This window comes from Protopterus annectens, chromosome 14.part0, assembly GCF_019279795.1.
Source record: "Protopterus annectens isolate FY-2018-M chromosome 14.part0, PAN1.0, whole genome shotgun sequence".
Taxonomy (NCBI): domain Eukaryota; kingdom Metazoa; phylum Chordata; order Ceratodontiformes; family Protopteridae; genus Protopterus; species Protopterus annectens.
This window is the reverse complement of record NC_056748.1, coordinates 135,437,416-135,455,591: the sequence shown is the minus strand read 5'-3', so window position 1 is coordinate 135,455,591 and position 18,176 is coordinate 135,437,416. Positions and strand designations below refer to the sequence as shown.

The window sequence follows — 18,176 nt, the reverse complement described above, 5'->3', positions numbered from 1 at the left end:
GTCGTTTATCTGATGAGGATTCTAAACCTGGCAGTCCCCCCTCCCTTTACTTCTTTACTTAATGATAACCCTCCATGGGTTTGCCCCGCATGGGATGGTCAGAGCTGCACAATTTTGTTCACCATTAATTTCATCCTTTGAAGTTCACTGCTATGAAGCAGCAGCAAAGAAAGCCCCCCACCAAGCTGGTTCCAAAATAAGACAATCCAGCCTGCCTTAAACAGAATAGCAAATGGCCTTCCATGCAAGAGATGAGAGCTGACGTCAGCTGCACTAGACTTTGGGATTTTTTTTTTGTTTCCCTTCCCCCATCCTTTATCATGTACCATTTAAAACTCTGGAAACATTTCATTTAACACATGATTTTGTTAATCAGCTTTACATTTTTTATTTTATTCAGTTAGAACAATTCTGTCAAAACATACTGTGTACAGAAATAAGTCACATAATCTTACTTTGCTGTCTACTCAATTTGTATAACAAATCACCAAGGTAAAACAATAAGAATTATTTTATTTTCTTCTTTCTCTCTCTGTCCCCCCATCCCTGATTTCTGTAGTTTAATGGGTTTACAGATGCAGGCTAGAAATTGCCAGTCTGAGGCCAGTGTCAGTAGTTCACATAGGTTAGGTGCAAAAGCACTCCTGTGGGATGTGATATAGGCTGTCTGACCCTAGGTCCCCCCGCTCAACAGCAAAATAAGACATGCATTGTGCACTCACTGTGGCCTAATGGAACAGTTATACAAAAATGTCTGTCTCTAGGCCAAAATAACTTAAAACATAACTAAATCGCTGGATGTAAGACACTATCTCTCCTCTCTCTCTCACACACACACACACACACACACACACACACACACACACACACACACACACACACACACACACACAGATACATGTGACAGCATTTTTTTTTTCTGAAAGTCTCAGTTTAACTAGCAGCAATCAATAAACCAAATATACTTCTATCATGGTAGTTTTACACAATTATCTTGCGCTCTCTTCTGTCTACCTGTTTTACATTCTCAGATCAGACTACAATTTCTGCTTTGTCTGACTGTACTTTTGAACACTCATAGCCATGTGTGTAATTTAGGTGTGCGGTTTGGGCCTTGAATTCTTCATGTATTGTTTAAGAAAGGGGTTTAATGCATATTAATAATATACTCTCCAATCCTGAGCTCCTACAATGCATTACTAATTGCTGGGGGAGGAGACTAAACAAAAAAAAATAGACCTAGATATCAGTGCTTGTATTCATGTTCAAACATATACACACAGACAAGAAATAGTCACATCACAGAACTATAAAGTTATTTTTTTAAACTGCTAAGAAATGTTACTAAAGTACTGTAAAAGCAGAATACAGAAGGCATGAACATTTTACACTGAAAGAATACCAGCCCAAAAGCTACTACAGTTAAAAAGTACTATAAATACTGTAGCACAAGTCCATTTATGGAGTGTCAGGCATTACAGATAGCACTACTGTTATGAATCTCACTATAAGTGAAAATATTGTTCTCTATGAAAATAAAATATCACAAGGAAAACTATATGCTACTAATGACAAACACATTACGCACTAGCATTAAGGGATGCCCTGTGATAATGCAATAATTTAGTTTTAATGATGTTCTTTTCAGGGTGCTAGGTTAGGATTGAAACACACAATTAAATTTTAAATCAGTCTTATTCATGTTGAAATATAATATAAAAATCTTCAAAGGTGGCTCTCCTCTGGCATATGCTTTTCTACCCCATCACAGAATCAGCAGAACACATCATCATGACAAAACACTGTGACAAAATGTGTACAAAGTGATCCCATTTCATTCTCTTAGCTTTAGATTAAGGAGTTCAGGCTTCAGTGGACAAGAGTTTCTCAGATTTGTTTTTAAGACAGGGTCTCCAGCAAACGATTCTTTCTTACACCCACTTCTGTTATAATTAGACCTCAGACAAAGAATGTTTGTTAGCATCTTGCAGATGTACTCTTTCACAGCAGCAAGAAATGGGCAAAAGGCATGCAAAAAAAAGACATCAGTTACACTATTTGCACCTGAGTTGCAGTGTGCGGAGGAGGGGTAATTCTGACAGTGCAACAGAATGATTCATGTGGTCACTTTGTCTTAATTACTCCAAACAAGCAGTCTGCTGCTAGTTATCAGAGAAGTACCTAAGTTATTAGTGTCTCCTGACAGAAAAATAAATAGCCAGTATAATGGTGAAAAGAATGACCGCCCCCAGGACAAACAGCAGGATACGGTTCTGAATGATCCTACAAAAAAAGGGAGACAAAAAGGGTGGAAATACATTAATACAGAAACATTACTCTGTACTGTTTCATAAAGCAATATCAATTTAATAAACACACAGCTATGGCATGAGAATTATGCTTTATCTTTTAACAAGAATTAAAATTAGTGATCTGTATTCGCTATAAACACAAAAGAGCGTTGATATCTACTGGCTGTCTTTTCGTGTGCATGTACATTATGTACTGTTACACAAATGCTTTTTTATATATAACACAGTTCAGAACTCAAACACTCAAGCTAATGACTTTAGTACGTCCATTCACTGAGTATATCCTCTTGTGATGTTCTCTAAGTTGCAATACAAAAGAGAAGGAAAAAGAAATCCTTCAGTCCATTAAGTTTGCCTGCCCCTCTGTTGGAAGTATATTCCTTCTCTTTCACTCCAGGTACTGTACAGTTACTGTAAAGAAGTGAATTTAAGCTGCATTTAACTGTTTTTGCAAGAAAACAGGTATTTGGCATTAGCTGGAATTTGGCTACTATTCACGTTGCATACTCATCAGAAAAAAACTTGATGAAGTTTCTTACTCAGATGGTGGTGCTGGCAAGAACACAGCACATTATACGACATTGTTTAAGAATGACTTTTTTATGCTTAGAATGTTTCACAAACATACAGTTGTGTGTGTGTGTGTGTGTGTGTGTGTGTGTGTGTGTATCTATCTAGCTATATTTATATAGATATGGATACAGCTATATTGGGGGGGGATAAACACATACACACACAGACATATGCAAAAACAGATATACATGCATATGAGCTTATTTCTCTGTAAGCACAAACGTATGCAAAATGTACATATAAAATATAAACAACTATACCACACCAACCCTAAAACAGTAAGGGGTACAAACAACTCTTTGTATTATAACTACATAACTTGCATAGTAGTACTTATAAGTGTACACAGGCACAAACACTATGAAAATGTATGTGCGAAAACTAGCACACTTTCATCTTCATTATATTATTTCCTGGTGTTTCAGTTAACAAAGCTGTTTTGAATTGCAGAACCGATCAACTTCTTAAATGACAGCATATGTTCCTGAGGCATTAATTATAAGTAACACATTTTTACTGCAGTCATTTCAATGTGATGACTTCTCTTAATGAAACAATCCCCTTGATCTGAACAGCTGGGAAGTTCTGTTGTTGGGGGCACAAGAGTAAATAACTATGCCATAAGGGAATGTGCAATGACTTTTGGGTAAAAGCATAAAATGAACTGGCTCTGCTTTTTAGTTGTTAAGGTACTCGATTTCTAGGGAATACATGTCAGTAAGGTACTAAAGTTGCTCAATAACACTGGGGGAAAACCATACAGTGAGGTACAAAGAAAAGGAAAGATGTAAAGAAGCACTTGTCATACTGAAAGCTCATCTTGTTAAAGTGAATCCTTTCTTTGTACCCCACATTCACTTAGGGAACTATAGCATTTTTCTGAACTGAAAAATATATGACTATTACGAAAAAATGTGATGAGTTACATAAATTGTATTCATCTATTTTTTCTTTAAACTTAGTTCTGCAAAGCTACTGAACTATATCTTTGAAGCTGGATTCAGCAAACACTAAGAACATCACACTATCTGAGACACTAGCATCTAAACTAATGCATTCAGAAGAAAGTTATGGATCTCAGGTATGCTGAGGTAGGTTCAGAGGTAATCTTCCAAGTTAAGAGAACAGAGGAGTTTGTTTTAGCTAACTTAGTCTTAACTGGGGATAGGTCTAGGAAGTTATCAGCCAAAGTTGGCAGCAGTTACTCATCACATATTTTCCTTCATATGTAATATACTTTTGTCATCCAGCTTTTGCCACCTCAGCCTGACCTTTGCTTACTACATAACTTCTCTAAAGCTTATCTGTTGGAGGATTTCTGGCACCCATGGTTAGGGCTAGTATGGAACTGAAATGTTATTCCTACATCATTGGATTTTTTCTGTAATGTCTCTCTCAGCCTTAACTTCTGCAGTGATGTTCAGGTTGTACTTTAGGTCCAAGAAGTTGCCCCTGAATTCTTACATGTGTGGTTGTCCCCTATACAGTCCTACTGCATTGTTACACACTACATACATAGCACTTGCTTCAGACAAAATGCAGTTTAACAGGAAGACACAAGGAACCTCAATGCAATGGAATGCGGAGAGGAAAATACAGTAAGAAACCAGACAGCTGTTAAGAGAAAACAGTACAGCCTGTGAAAACGTGTCATCACATGTAATCTAAACTGCTTTAGCTGCACATTTTCTATTTCAGTTCATCCCTCCACAGCAAATGAGAATTTTCCAGGAGACAAATCAATCTTTCCCAGCATACAACTAAATAACATTTGCCCCCCAACACAGTGAACTAGCAAGCAATAATGATAATGTTTAGTAAACAGACTTGTGGCAGACTTAATACATACAAAAAAAAAAGTACAAACTAAGTTCAAGTATTTAAAATCCCTGGAGTCTTTGCAGAGTAATGAAGTGACATTTCTTGGAGTGTGAACAACACACAGCATCAGTGCCATTACACAAGCACTGGTGTGTACTTTGTTTGATGAGATATTACTGACACTAGGATAATGCTGACATTGTCACACACAAGCTCAAACTCAAGGAAATACAGCATCATTATACAACTCTCCTCCATTAATATTCAAAAACGTGCACACTGACCAATTGTAACTCAGTGTTATAGTAATGGAAAAAGGTCCGATCGCCGGATTTTTTCCATTACTATAACTCTTTATTCTCACTGTTTCACTATGTTAAACGAGTTTAACATAGCGAGACAGCTTTAAAAAAAGCAACGGAGATTATCCGTTGCTTTTTTAAAGCTGTCTCGCTATGTTAAACCCATTTAATATAGCAAAACAGTTTGTAAAAAGCAACTGAGATCTTGCATTCTCCGTTGCTTTTCTCAAAACTATCTCGCTATGTTTAAATGGGTTTAACATACCGAGACAGCTTTAAAAAAAGCAATGGAGATTCTCCGTTGCTTTTCTTTAAAGCTGTCTTGCTATGTTAAACCCATTTAACAGCGAAAACAGTTTGTAAAAAGCAACGGAGATCTTGCTTTCTCCGTTGCTTTTGCCCACAGTTCTGATGTACTGCGTAGGCATACGCATGCGCAGTACATCAGAACTGCTGCAGAATACCAGACAGCTGCGGAAGGGCAGCAAGGAGGCATTATACAATGCCATTATTTAAGAAAAGTAATTATTTTATTTCTTAAATAATGTCATTGTATAATAGCAATAACCCACTTCTGGGTGTGGGTAATGCTGGATTTACCCACGGTTGGCTTTGTTTGGCCACTCGGGCTTCGCCCTCGTGACCAAACCACGCCAACCGTGGGTAAATCCAGCATTACCCACACCCAAGCGTGGGTTATTGCTATAATATTTCTGGGCCATTTCAATTTCCTGCCCCATATTTGCACTTTAACAGATATCATAACTCTGCAATAAGCCGTTTGCTTACTTGACAATGCATACTGTATAAAACAAAGATTTCCTGATTATTACAGATCTGAAGGCCTCAGAAAGTGACACTTAAAACATATACTGGACCCATCTTGTAATATTCTTTGGGCAGAGCTGTACAATGACATGCAGATATTCAAACGTATTACTTTTTGCATCATCTCTAATGTGGAAACTCAGAGAACAGTTGCATGTAAGGTAACGAGACAGCTAACAGAAGCTACATTAGACATAGAAAGAAACCTACTTTTAACAAAAGAAGATAATGCACTAGCTGTCCTAGTCATATGTTCAAAACTGCAACTGATAAAGCTAAACATATGTAAAACATATGTTTCATAGGACTACTTGGTATTAGAGAACATCACTTCATGTCACTGTCTAGATCAAAATGGTTCTCTGTAATAGAATGGCCAATCTCTTTCTTTGGCAAAATACTTCATAACACTCTATACCCAAGTTAAGGCTGTCACCTTAAGAAACTATTCAAAGCAACAACCCAGGTCTAGTCACTTAACTCAAAAGATACATCCTCTGAGTAATTGTATTTTTAATGCACACAGATGTCTGTCACCCAGACAGATTTCTAGAGTAGAGCAAATGTTCACTTTCAATGCCAAAAGATCATCTGTAAAAGGGATAGAAACCCATGCCATCCTCTGTTTTTTTTTTTTTTTTTTCAGTAGAAAGGTCACCAACAAATGTGACTGAGGGAGTTCATATTTGAACTGTATCTTACTGAAATTGGTACACCTTGTTTGCTGTAGCATAGACTAGATCCAGGCCTGCTGAATCTAGCTTTGTTTATATGCTTGTTGTTTGTTTGCTTGTTATTTCCCTGGAACGCTAATTCCACCTAATACGTGGCTTCTCAGCGCCTCTGTGGATTACTAGTGATATCTGCATTGCTTACTGTACTTATTTCCTTGTTTCACTTGAAAGAAAGTTACTGTTTGTCGTTTTTGCATTTAAGTTACCTGTAACACATTGCACTTAAGTTACCTGGTGCTTGCTCACTAAAGCAATTATATAAGTCAGCACTAAAAATTAAAAGCACTACACCCTCACGCCCCACTGGCACTTGTTTTCAATTATAAAGGAATTCCCAATATTATTCTAGCATGTCCAAAGGTCAGTTGTCAATCTCCTCTCCGGTCCAGCTGGTGAATCTGGGAATCTTGAGGCAATGTTACAACTGCCTCATGTACAAAGACAACCCTCTCCTCCTCCAAACAAATTCCAACATATGTGAGAGATGCAACCATATAGCCAAACTGGAGGCTAAGCTCTCTCAACTCAGTACTGGCATAATCAGTCAGGAAGAGAAGGAAACCACACTCACTACAATTCCAGTCTCACATAGCCCTACCACGACAGCAAACCAAACACATAATCACACAAAAACATACTCGGAGGCTCTAAATAAAGATCTGCCTAAGCAGCAGAGACCTCCAAAGCAGACACCCAAGCAACTGCTACCCCAAAACAAAACACGTGCAACACATATCTCACAAAGCCAGTGTGCCGAACAGTCACAGCCCTTAAGACTAAACAACACACCTGATACACTTGTAATAGGTGACTCTATCATCAGGCACATTGACGTCCCGCTCACCAGGCTGAACAAGGAGACGGTCACGGTGAGCAGCCTGTCGGGCGCTAGGATCCACCACATAACACAAGCACTCAGGTCAGTCCAAGGCAAGTACAAATATGACTCAGTCATTGTCCATGCTGGTGTGAATGACCTGAGATGTACCTCCCTGGACTACATGAAAAGAGACATAGAGGAGCTCTCTGAACATGTAGCCCAGGCCGGTATGACCCTGACCTTGAGTAGCATCTTACCCTCACCAAGAATGATGCCACAATATGAAGACAAGATGATCAATATGATCAATTTCAACAATTGGCTTAAGTACTGGTGTTATTCAAAGGGGATCCAATGCCTGTCAGCTTGGGATGATATTACTCAAATGAGCCGGCTTACTGGAATACGGCAATAAAGGTTCCGCAGATCCTCTGATATCCACCACAAAAGTTTTAATATAATAACAGCAACACTGCACAAAAGGTCTACATGAAGCAAAACACACAAAATAGATGTTAAGCGCTTGACTTCATAAGTATCAAACCTTTCCTAAAAATGTGAATAATAGGTAGTCAGGAATTAGTAGTCACTATTCCTCACTACATTATGTATAATATTATTCATGCAGAGCATTCAATATAAAGTATTTATTATAAAGTATTATATGAAATTATATACATTTTATATTTTTTATATTTCATATTTAAAATTGTATTATATTTATTACTTTTTAGTATGAATGTAAATATATTTATAGATAGATATCTTATAGGTGGATATATTTAATGAAGTTTTATATATATTTATGTTATTCATATTAGAATACATTATAGTAGTTTTTAAAAATATGGAGAAGTCTGAAATTGTTCAAGAAATTCTTATTTACACACAACAACTATACTTAGGTAATTTTAACTATGGAGAGATGTGCAATATACTTGTGTATGTGTCTTTAAATCATCAAAGCTTTTTTGGCGCCAAATACTGTTCAAATATCATGGAATTCTAAAAAAAAAAAAAAAAAAAAAAAAAGAGATGTTCTGAGGAAGTCTGCAATCGGCAGATGAAAGCGCTTAACATCTATTTTGTGTGTTTTGCTTCATGTAGACCTTTTGTGCAGTGTTGCTGTTATTATATTAAAACTTTTGTGGTGGATATCAGAGGATCTGCGGAACCTTTATTGCCGTATTCCAGTAAGCCGGCTCATTTGAGTAATAAGTTGCTACATACATTTTCGATTTTCTAAGTTGCTATTGCAAGCTTGGGATGATCTGCTCGACAAGCCATGATGCTTCGCTAGGGACGGCTTGCACCTGTCACCCCTGGGCTTTCGGATATTGGCAAAGGCTCTTGCTACCCCATAGTGCCTTTTTTAGGCAAGGCTCAAAAGACAAACCCACCTCCATAGGTATCACAAGGGATAAGAAACTAAGAGTAATGCTACTCAACGCCAGAAGTCTAAACCTCAAGATGCACGCACTCAAAACTCTCCTTAGCATGGAGAACATCGATATCTGTGCAGTAAAAGAAACCTGGTTCAGGGCTCCCGAGAGCACCCCAGCACTACCAGGTTATACCTCATACCATGCTTTTCGCCCCAAAACTTGGACCGAACCACAAAAGGAGGGAGTATCGATATTCATCAAAGATACCCACACCTCCAGGTTGGTGGCAAAACACGAAGCATCAGAGACTATCCATGTGCAACTAACAGTGGGTAAAACTGCCTTCCAGTTTATAGCCTGCTACAGACCACCCTCCCAAACCCAGGAACCCCACTCGGCCTTCCTGAGAACACTGGAAAATATGAAGGTCTCTCCAAACACCATTATATTGGGCGACTTCAACTACCCAAACATAGACTGGGAGCATTACTCTAGCTCCAACACCCAAGCCCAAAGGTTCCTAAAATTTATAAACTAACTTGTTACCACTCCCACAAGAGGGGAAAACATACTGGACCTGATCATCACCAACATGGGGACTCTATGCTACAGACCAGAAGTGTATCCCTCACTGGTAAGATCAGACCATAAAATAATCTCACTGGATATTCACATCCCGACCCAACCCCCTGCCCAGAAAACCACAGTGAAAAACTTCTCTAAAGCAAATTTCACATTCCTCAAAACCGAGGTGGAATCCTTCAAAGCCCCCGGGCCTGTGGAAAATACGGCCTAGACTGCAGAATCCTTTATAAATGCATTCTATGAACACCTTCAGGAATGCATGGATCATGCGATCCCAAATAAAACCAAGACCCAATCCTCCAAAGGCAGATGTCCTGTCTGGTGGACCCCAGCCATAAACAAACTATACAATAGAAGGAGGAAGCTACTAAATGATAGAGCAAAATCCCAAAAAGGGAAGTCATCACTGATCAGTATTAGCAAAAAACTACGAGCACTCATAAAATTGTCTAAGGCCAGCTTCAAGAGAAAAATTGTACAGGACACTAAGGATAATCACAAGGCTTTCTTTAGTTATGTTAGGAACCTGGGTGGTAATTCCCAGATATGCTCAGAATTAGTCCAAAATGACAAAAATACACTGAACCCACAGACATTGCCAACATCCTAGCTGACAGGTTCAGCGCAAACTTCTCCCCAGCAAAAGGGCAAATATCTATCCCAGCAGAGTGCTGCCCCCCTGACATCTCAGATGCGCAGGTAAGAGCCGCCCTCTCCAAAGCAAAAAACACAGCATCAATGGGACCAGATGGTGTCCCGGGCTGCGTCCTACATGAACTCCAAGAAGAGCTAAACCCAAACATAAAACTACTGTTCAATCTCAGCCTTACTACAGGATATGTGCCCAAAGAGTGGCGTACAGCAACAGTGGTCCCTCTCCATAAAGGTGGTGCTTCAACGGATCCTGGAAACTATTGCCCCATAAGCCTGACTAGTTTGGTCTGCAAAGCTATGGAAAGGATCATCATGGACCTCATAAATAAAGATATTGGGGACCTACAGACACTGGATCCTACCCAGTTCGGCTTTGTTAAGGGCAGATCTTACCTCTTAAACCTGGTTGATTTCTTTGAAACAGTCACCAAGGCCATTGACGAGGGGAAGGTGGTCCACACAGCCTACCTGGACCTCGCAAAAGCCTTCGATACAATACCCCACTTGGGCATTATAGATAAGCTCACCAGCTTAAATATAAACCCCTATGTCACTAGATGGATTGCAAACTGGCTCAAGGATAGAACCCACATGGTTAGAATTGCTGGAGCCATGTCAGACTCCAAACCAGTTACAAGTGGTGTCCCACAAGGCTCAGTCCTGGGACCTCTCTTGTTCGGTATATATTTCTCGGAGGTACAGGCCAACACGGAAGGACTGTGGCTGACCAAGTTCGCAGATGACTGCAAACTGGGCGCCATAATCGACTCTCCAGCCGACACAAGCATCCTCCAAAAGGGCCTCATAGAAACAGACAACTGGTGCCAGAGCCATGGCCTCAAGCTAAATGCCAAAAAGTGTATAGTCAACCCCTTTGACAAAAACAAAGTGCCCACAAATTACTACATAGGTGGTAATCCATTACGTACAGAAGAAGTAATTAGGGACCTGGGGACCCAAGTTGATAGCAATCTCTCATTTGACAACCACGTGGCCAAAGTGGTTAGAAAAACATTTTATATAGCCCACCTAATCATGAAGGGATTCACATCTAGATCAGGGGAGGTCATTGTGCCTCTTTACTCATCCCTCATCAGGCCCATAATTGAGTACAATGCCCCTTTTGGGATGTACCTTACCAGACACCTGCAGCAACTGGAAAGACCCCAAAAGTACCTCACCAAGAGGATCAAAGGGCTCAAACAGATGCCATATACTGCCCGGTTAAAGAAACTCCAGCTCTACTCAGTGGCATACTGCCTGTTCAGAGGCGATCTGTGCCTGACATATAAAGCCATGTCCAACCTGGAATTAATGGACATGCTGCACCTCAGAAAATCCAAATCCCATCAAGCTACGCGCTCGAGAGACTTGAACCTCAGCATTGAAATAAATAGGACATGCTGGAGGGACAGATTCATAACCCAGAGGCTCCCTTCACTCTGGAATAAAATCCCAGTCCAGGTTAGGCAGAGTCCCTCATTGACTCTCTTCAAGAGGAATCTTGATGAGTGGATGGGAGATCATAGGTTTACCCCGGGTATCACTTCTGTGTCACTGTTAGACAGAGGCACAGTATACTAACCTCAAAAAAGGGCACAGCAAAATAAATTTAAAATGGGTGGCGAAAGCCAAACACATTCTGGCTAGGCTTATAAATGCCCTAGGGCAGACAGCCTAGTATGAACCTATGAACCTATGGCTGCACACCGAGTAGCAGCTACATTTCAGCTCTTCCAGTATGAAAACAGAAACTCAGAAAAGAGAGCCAGTGAATTTGTTTTTTTGGGTAAATTTTAGTTACCTGCTAGCAAGTGCACTGCCTAGTTGGCAGCAAAGAAGAAATTCAGAGAACCTGAAAGAAAATCAACCACAAAAGGCAAGAAAATTTTGGGAAAAATCCTACAGCTGTTCAGCAAAAAGAAGTTCCAGTAATCCAGGAAAAAAATAAGTAGCATGTGCTCAGAGCTGATTAAATAAACAAAACACTGATGTATATATCACCTCAAATAACAAAAGGCTGGAAAAAAATGGAAGAAGCTTTTAACAGATTTTCAGATGAGGTGATAAAATGTAAAAATCAAAGGCCAAAATGAAGAAAAGGCTAGCTGAGTACGAGATTGCTCAAGAAGAGATATTTAAAAAATGGTAGAATTAGAGGACAGTGTGCATACCACATAGGGAAAACCTGCCATTTTCTGCTAAACCACAGAAACTAGAAGGAACCGACTATTAATTTTATGAAAGCACAAATAAGCAACTGGACTGCTATGCCAAAGCAGGAGTTACTGAAAGGGCAGATTGTATCTATGCTCCAAACCTGATCATGAGAAAGCAGCCAGGACTTCTAATAGTAAAGATGCAATCCTACCAACAGAAATAGTTGATTCTGACACAACTGTGGCAGAAGGACAAGGTGCTAAATTTAAGAGGCAGGTGTGAGATTCACGCTGATGTATCCAGCTATTTTCAGAATATTTTTTGGAGGGTCAAAGTCATTTTTTGATACAGAAAATAATTAGAAAATACAAAAGTTTGCCCAATAACAAGTGAGCCATCAAGCAGAAAGGGACTATGCTTTTCATTCTTCTGATAATAAAGCAAATGGAGACACCTTGCCGGTGAAACCTTTTCCAATGTCTCAAAGGAAAATGATTGAGAGAGAGAGAGATTACATCACAGGAGCTGGTTAGAAGAAGCAGAAGTATGTTGGAAATCAACCACACTGGAGTTGCAATATGGAGTCCAAATGGAAGAAAATCAGCAACTCAGAAATTAATGAATAAATGTGAAATTAGAAAGCATCAATCACATTTGTGAAATATGGCTGAACAAGAAAACCTGGAAATATTGGGACTTTTTTGACATTGTAAAACTTGCAGTGGATTCTACAGCATACATCCTACTTCATGTTATTAAGATTTGGAAGAACATTAAGGAGTGGGGAAGAGGAAGGAAAGAGGTACAGCATATTATATAGTAAAGCATTTCCAGTTATTTTTTTATGTTACAGGGATACTAATGCAAACAGATGCTTCCTTTTCCCCCTCTTTTCTTTCTTTCTTCTTGTTTAGTTTTAAAAAAATGTAGGCACCATAATGTAAAAAGAAAAGAAAGCCTGGACAAAAGCATGTTTAAGATAACAGCCCATAACCTTAAGTTGTCAAGGTGAAGGACAGGTTGTAAAAGTATACAGAGCATGACAAGTAAAACTGATATACTTTTTCTTACTTTGGCATAGGGGAATGACTGGATTAAGGCCCTTGGCTTGATCTAAAACACATTTTAAGTGGAAGCAAGTAAATAAAAGAACATTGAATGTAATAGAGTGTATTCCCTCAGCAAATAAATGTTCACGGTGCAACATAAGAATCCTGCTACTGAAGGCAACTATGTATCTGGTCTTATGTTTCTATGGAAACAACCTGATAAAGGCAATGAAAACAGAATACTTTTTTCAAAGACTGAAATATAGTGTTTTCAGAAAGCATTCAAGTTGTTTTCTACATCTGGGAGAGGAATAAAGATAAGGCAAAACCAGACAGCACTTAGTGTAAGTAGAAGCACAGGCTGTACCATGAGTCTTAGCATGGTTAACTTCATTATATATATTAATTAAAGCTTGTGAGTGTAGCTGTCAATCTGGGACAAAAAAATCCTATTAGGAATGTTAAACTTCATTTTCTGAATATGTACAGTTTTGGGTGCTTGTATTAAGTAGGTTATGGGGGGGGTCTGTCTTGTTTTTTTTTCCAGGATTTTCATTAAAACAAAAACGTTGTACATGGCACAGGTTCAAATTGATATAAAAGAAAAAAAGAAAAAACTGCATCAAAGATCAACCTGCCAAATATTAGTATATGCATGTAGCACAAAACCTGAAACTAGAGATTAAAAAAAAAGCTGTTACACATAATAATTGGGAATAATAACTTCTTACCATAACGGTGACACTATCCATATTATCTATAAATGTGAAAGGTCTCATAGGCATATATAAAAAGAAACAGTAGTGAACTATATTAAGAAATTTAGACAGAAAATAGCTATGATACAGGAGGCACATTTAGAAAGAAGTGAGCATGTGAATTTGATAAAGAAATGATTTCAGGATGGTTATTCAGCAGAATATTTGAGACAAAGGATAATGGGAGTACTAATATTAATTGCTAGAGGAGCTTCAATACTGATAGACGTGGAAAAAACAGATAATGATATATATGTAGTACTAAAGGGCTACTGGCAAGAGAGGAGGATTATACTGGAATATATTTATATTCCACCTAAAAATGCTGCAATGGAGCTTAAGAAAATTCTGGAAGAAATAATCTGCTTTCAGCAGGGAATATTAATTACAGGTTGGGAATGGAATTTGTTTTGCAACAGTGAGGCTGTATTTGGGGGGCCTGTAAGGAAAAATACAACAAAAGGGTATATTTGTGAAAAAAGTTATAAAATATTTAGTGTGGAAGATGTGAATTCAGTAGTAGGACCTTGGAGAGAATGTTCATATTATTCTCCAAGGTACAAAGAAATGTGATAGGGTAGACAAAAATTACATTTCAAAGGAATATGTGCATTTAATTGAAATGTTGATAAATATCAATAACTATTTCAGATCACATGCAAGTAATAACTAAAATAAAAATGCAGGGTAATGAAATAAAATGAGACAGTTGTGCTTCCCTCCTGTTAAATGGAGATGAATTTAAGGGATAGGTAGTGGAAATTATTCTGGAAGAATTAGGGAAGATAGAAATTTCTTCAAAAACTGCAGTTAGGGAGTGGGATAAAATTAAGTTCATAGGTACATAGGTGGGTACTAGGCTATCTGCCCGAGGGCATTTATAAGAATAGCCAGAGTGTGTTGGCTTTCGTCACCCCGTTGATTAATTAACTGATCCTCTGTCAAGTAGAGCCAATGAAGTGATCCCAGGGGTGTATTTTCGTTACCCATCCACTTGTCAAGGTTTCTCTTGAAGAGTGTTAGTGAGGGGCTCTGCCTGATGTAGTTTGGAATTTTGTTCCAAAGCATGGGGAGTCTCTGTGACAGGAATCTATCCCTCCAGCATGTTCTATTTATTGTTGTGGTAAGTTTTAGCTCACTAGAGCACATGGCTCGCAGTGACTTGGATTTCTTTAGGTAGAGCATGTCCATCAATTCTAAGCTGGACATGGCTTTGTAAGTCAGGCAGAGATCACCTCTGAGGAAACGATATGCCACAGAGTACAGCCGGAGTTTTTTCAGTCAGACTGCATATGACATATGTTTGAGGCCAGTAATCCTCTTGGTGAGGTACTTTTGTGGCCTTTCCAGCTGCCAGAAGTGTCTTGTGAGGTACTATATGATAGGTCTAATGAGTGACGAGTTGAGGGGCACTATAACCTCTTTAATTATAAGGAGAGATTAATATCTACCTGGGTCCCCAGATCTCTTATTACCTCTTCTGTATTAAGGGGGCTGCCACCTATGTGGTAATTCGTGGGTGTTTGTTTTTCCCAATGGGATGACTATGTATTTTTTGGCATTTAGCTTGATGCCATGACTTTGACACCGTCTCAGTAAGGCCCTTTTGGAGGATGCCCATGTCAGCTGGAGAGTCAATTATGGCTCCCAGTTTGCAGTCATCTGTGAACTTGGTTAGCCATAGTCCTCCTGTGTTTGCCTGTACTTCTGAGAAGTATATGCCAAACAGTAGGGGTCCCAGGACAAACCTTGCAAGACACCACTTGTGACTGGTTTAGAGCCGGACCTGAAGCCCGGTATTCTTACCGTGTGAGTTCTGTTTGTAAGCCAGTTGGAAACCCATCTCATGACGTAGGGGTTTATGTTCAGGCTGGTGAGTTTTTCTGTAATACCCGAGTGGGGAATGGTGTCGAAAGCCTTGGCAAGGTCAAGGTAGTCTGTGTGAACCACCTTTCCCTTGTCTATGGCCTTGGTGACTATCTCGAAGAAGTCAACCAGGTTTAGTAGGCATGATCCGCCCTTAAACCCGAACTGGGTTGGGTCAAGTGTTTGGAGGTTCCCAATGTCTTTGTTAATGAGTTCCATGATGATGTGCTGCATAGCCTTGCAGACCAGGCTAGTCAGGCTAAATGGGACGATAGTTACCAGGGTCAGTTGTGGCCCCTCCTTTGTGGAGAGGAATAACCATTGCTGTGCGCCATTCTATGGGCACATAGCTCGTTGAGAGGCTGAGGTTGAAAAGCATGTTTAGGTGGAGGGGTTAGTTCGTTCTGCAGTTTGTGCAAGACGCAGCCTGGGACACCATCTCGTCCCATTGACGCTGTGTTTTTGGCTTCTGAAAGGGCTGTTTTCACCTGTGCATCTGTGATTTTTGGGACACTACACTTTTCTGGTATTGTTGTGGGCCCTTTTGGAGGTGAGAGGGGGGGGTGAAGTTTGCACTGAATCTGTCTGCCAGGATGTTGGCAATATCAGTAGGTTCAGTATATTTTAGGCTATTTTGCACTAGTTCAGTGCACATCTGCGAGCTACCACTTAGATTCTTAACACAGCTAAAGAAGACTTTGTGGTTATCTTTTGAATCCTTGGCTATTTTTCTTTCGAAGTTAGCCTTGGATGATTTCATGAGGTACCTTAGTTTCTTACAGATACTGATCAGGGATGTCTTTCCTTCCTGGGATTTGTTTTTTTCTGAACTAGTTTCCTCCTTCTATTGTATAGCCTGTTTATGGCAGGGGTCCACCAAACTGGTTTCCTACTCTTAGAGGAGTGAGTTTTGGTTTTGCGAGGGATGGCATGATCCATGCATCCTTGTAGGTGCTCATAGAGTGCATTTGTAAAGGTTTCTGCATCTTGGGCAGCAATATCCTTTAGCGTGGGGGCTGTGAAACTTACCGCCTCTGTCTTACGTAAGTTGAAGTTTTCTTTAGAAAGTTTTTTTACTGTGGTTTACTTAGTTGGGGGAGGTGGTGGGGTGTGGACATCCGTAGTGATTAGTTTATGGTCTGATCTAACCAGTGACGGGTTGACCTCCGGTCTGGAACACCTGTAGCCCATGTTGGTGATGACCAGGTCCGATATGTTTTCACCTCTGGTAGGGGAGTTTACTAGCTGATCCAGGGCGTTTGAGTTGATGAATTCCGGGAAGCGCTGGGCCTGGGAGCTTGTACTCGAGTAGTTTTCCCAGTGAATGGTAGGGTAACTGAAATCGCTCAATATCAGAGTGTTTGGTAGGACCTTCATGTTTTCCAGTGTCTCCAGAAAGGTGGAGTGGTGGTCCTGGATCATGGACGATGATCTGTAGCATGTCACAATTTGCAGTGCAGATTTGCCCGATGGTAACTGCACATGGATGATCTCAGAGTTATCATGCTTCGCCACTAACCTGGAGGTGTAGATATCCTTGATGAATATGGCTACACCCCCTCCTTTTGTGTTTCGGTCCGTGTTCTGTGGCCGAAACGTGTGGTATGAGTTGTAGCCTGGTAGTGCTGGGGTGCTCTCTGGAGCTTTGAACCAGGTTTCAGTTACTGCACAGATGTTGACGTTGTCCATGCTGAGGAGTGCTTCGAGTGTGTGCATTTTGAGATTTAAACTCCTGGCGTTGAGTAGCATAACCCTCAGTTTTTTGTTAATTGTGCTGTTTACAGAGGTGGGTTTGACTTTTGAGCCTTGCCTAAAAAAGGCACTATGGGGCAGGTTTAAAAATAGGGTAGAAATAAAAGAAAAGGCAATATGGTCAAGAAGTAACAAGAATTGTTTAGAGGGACTGACAAAGGTTAAAGTATTGAAGAATAGGGAGAATATCACAAAACAAGAAGAGGTGCAACTGCAGTGTGCTAAACAGAAAATAAGGGAGTATATGGATAATATGCATGGGTTTAGAAAAACTGCTTTTAAGTACATTTTGTTGATAATAATTCTAAAGCAGAAAACCTTTTTGCACAATGGCTCAGGTAACAGAAAGTAGAAAGGGTTGTTGCCAAGCGTAGGGAGCCTGTAACAGGGAAAATAACCAGAGATCTTGTAAAGGTTATTAGAAATATTTTTGGAAATTTTAAGAAAATCTGTATAAAGCAGGGAAATGTGGAACTCAAGAAAAAGTACAAATGGAAATGTTTACGAAAGAATTAAATATGTCAAGGCTGGAAATAGAGAAGGCTCAATTATTAACAGTTATGATGGGAGATGAGAT

The 18,176-nt window shown here is 39.6% G+C and overlaps 1 protein-coding gene across 2 annotated transcripts in view; it reads right to left on the bottom strand.

Moving 5' to 3' along the window:
• Nucleotides 1-363: 363 nt before the first annotated feature.
• VTI1A (vesicle transport through interaction with t-SNAREs 1A) overlaps nt 364-18,176 on the bottom strand; it is a 3,369,915-nt gene continuing 3,352,102 nt past the window's right edge. For both annotated transcript variants that reach the window (XM_044055852.1, XM_044055853.1), the window contains one exon: nt 364-2,283. The gene's annotated coding sequence lies outside the window, so the exon portion shown is untranslated. The remainder of the gene's footprint in view (nt 2,284-18,176) is intronic.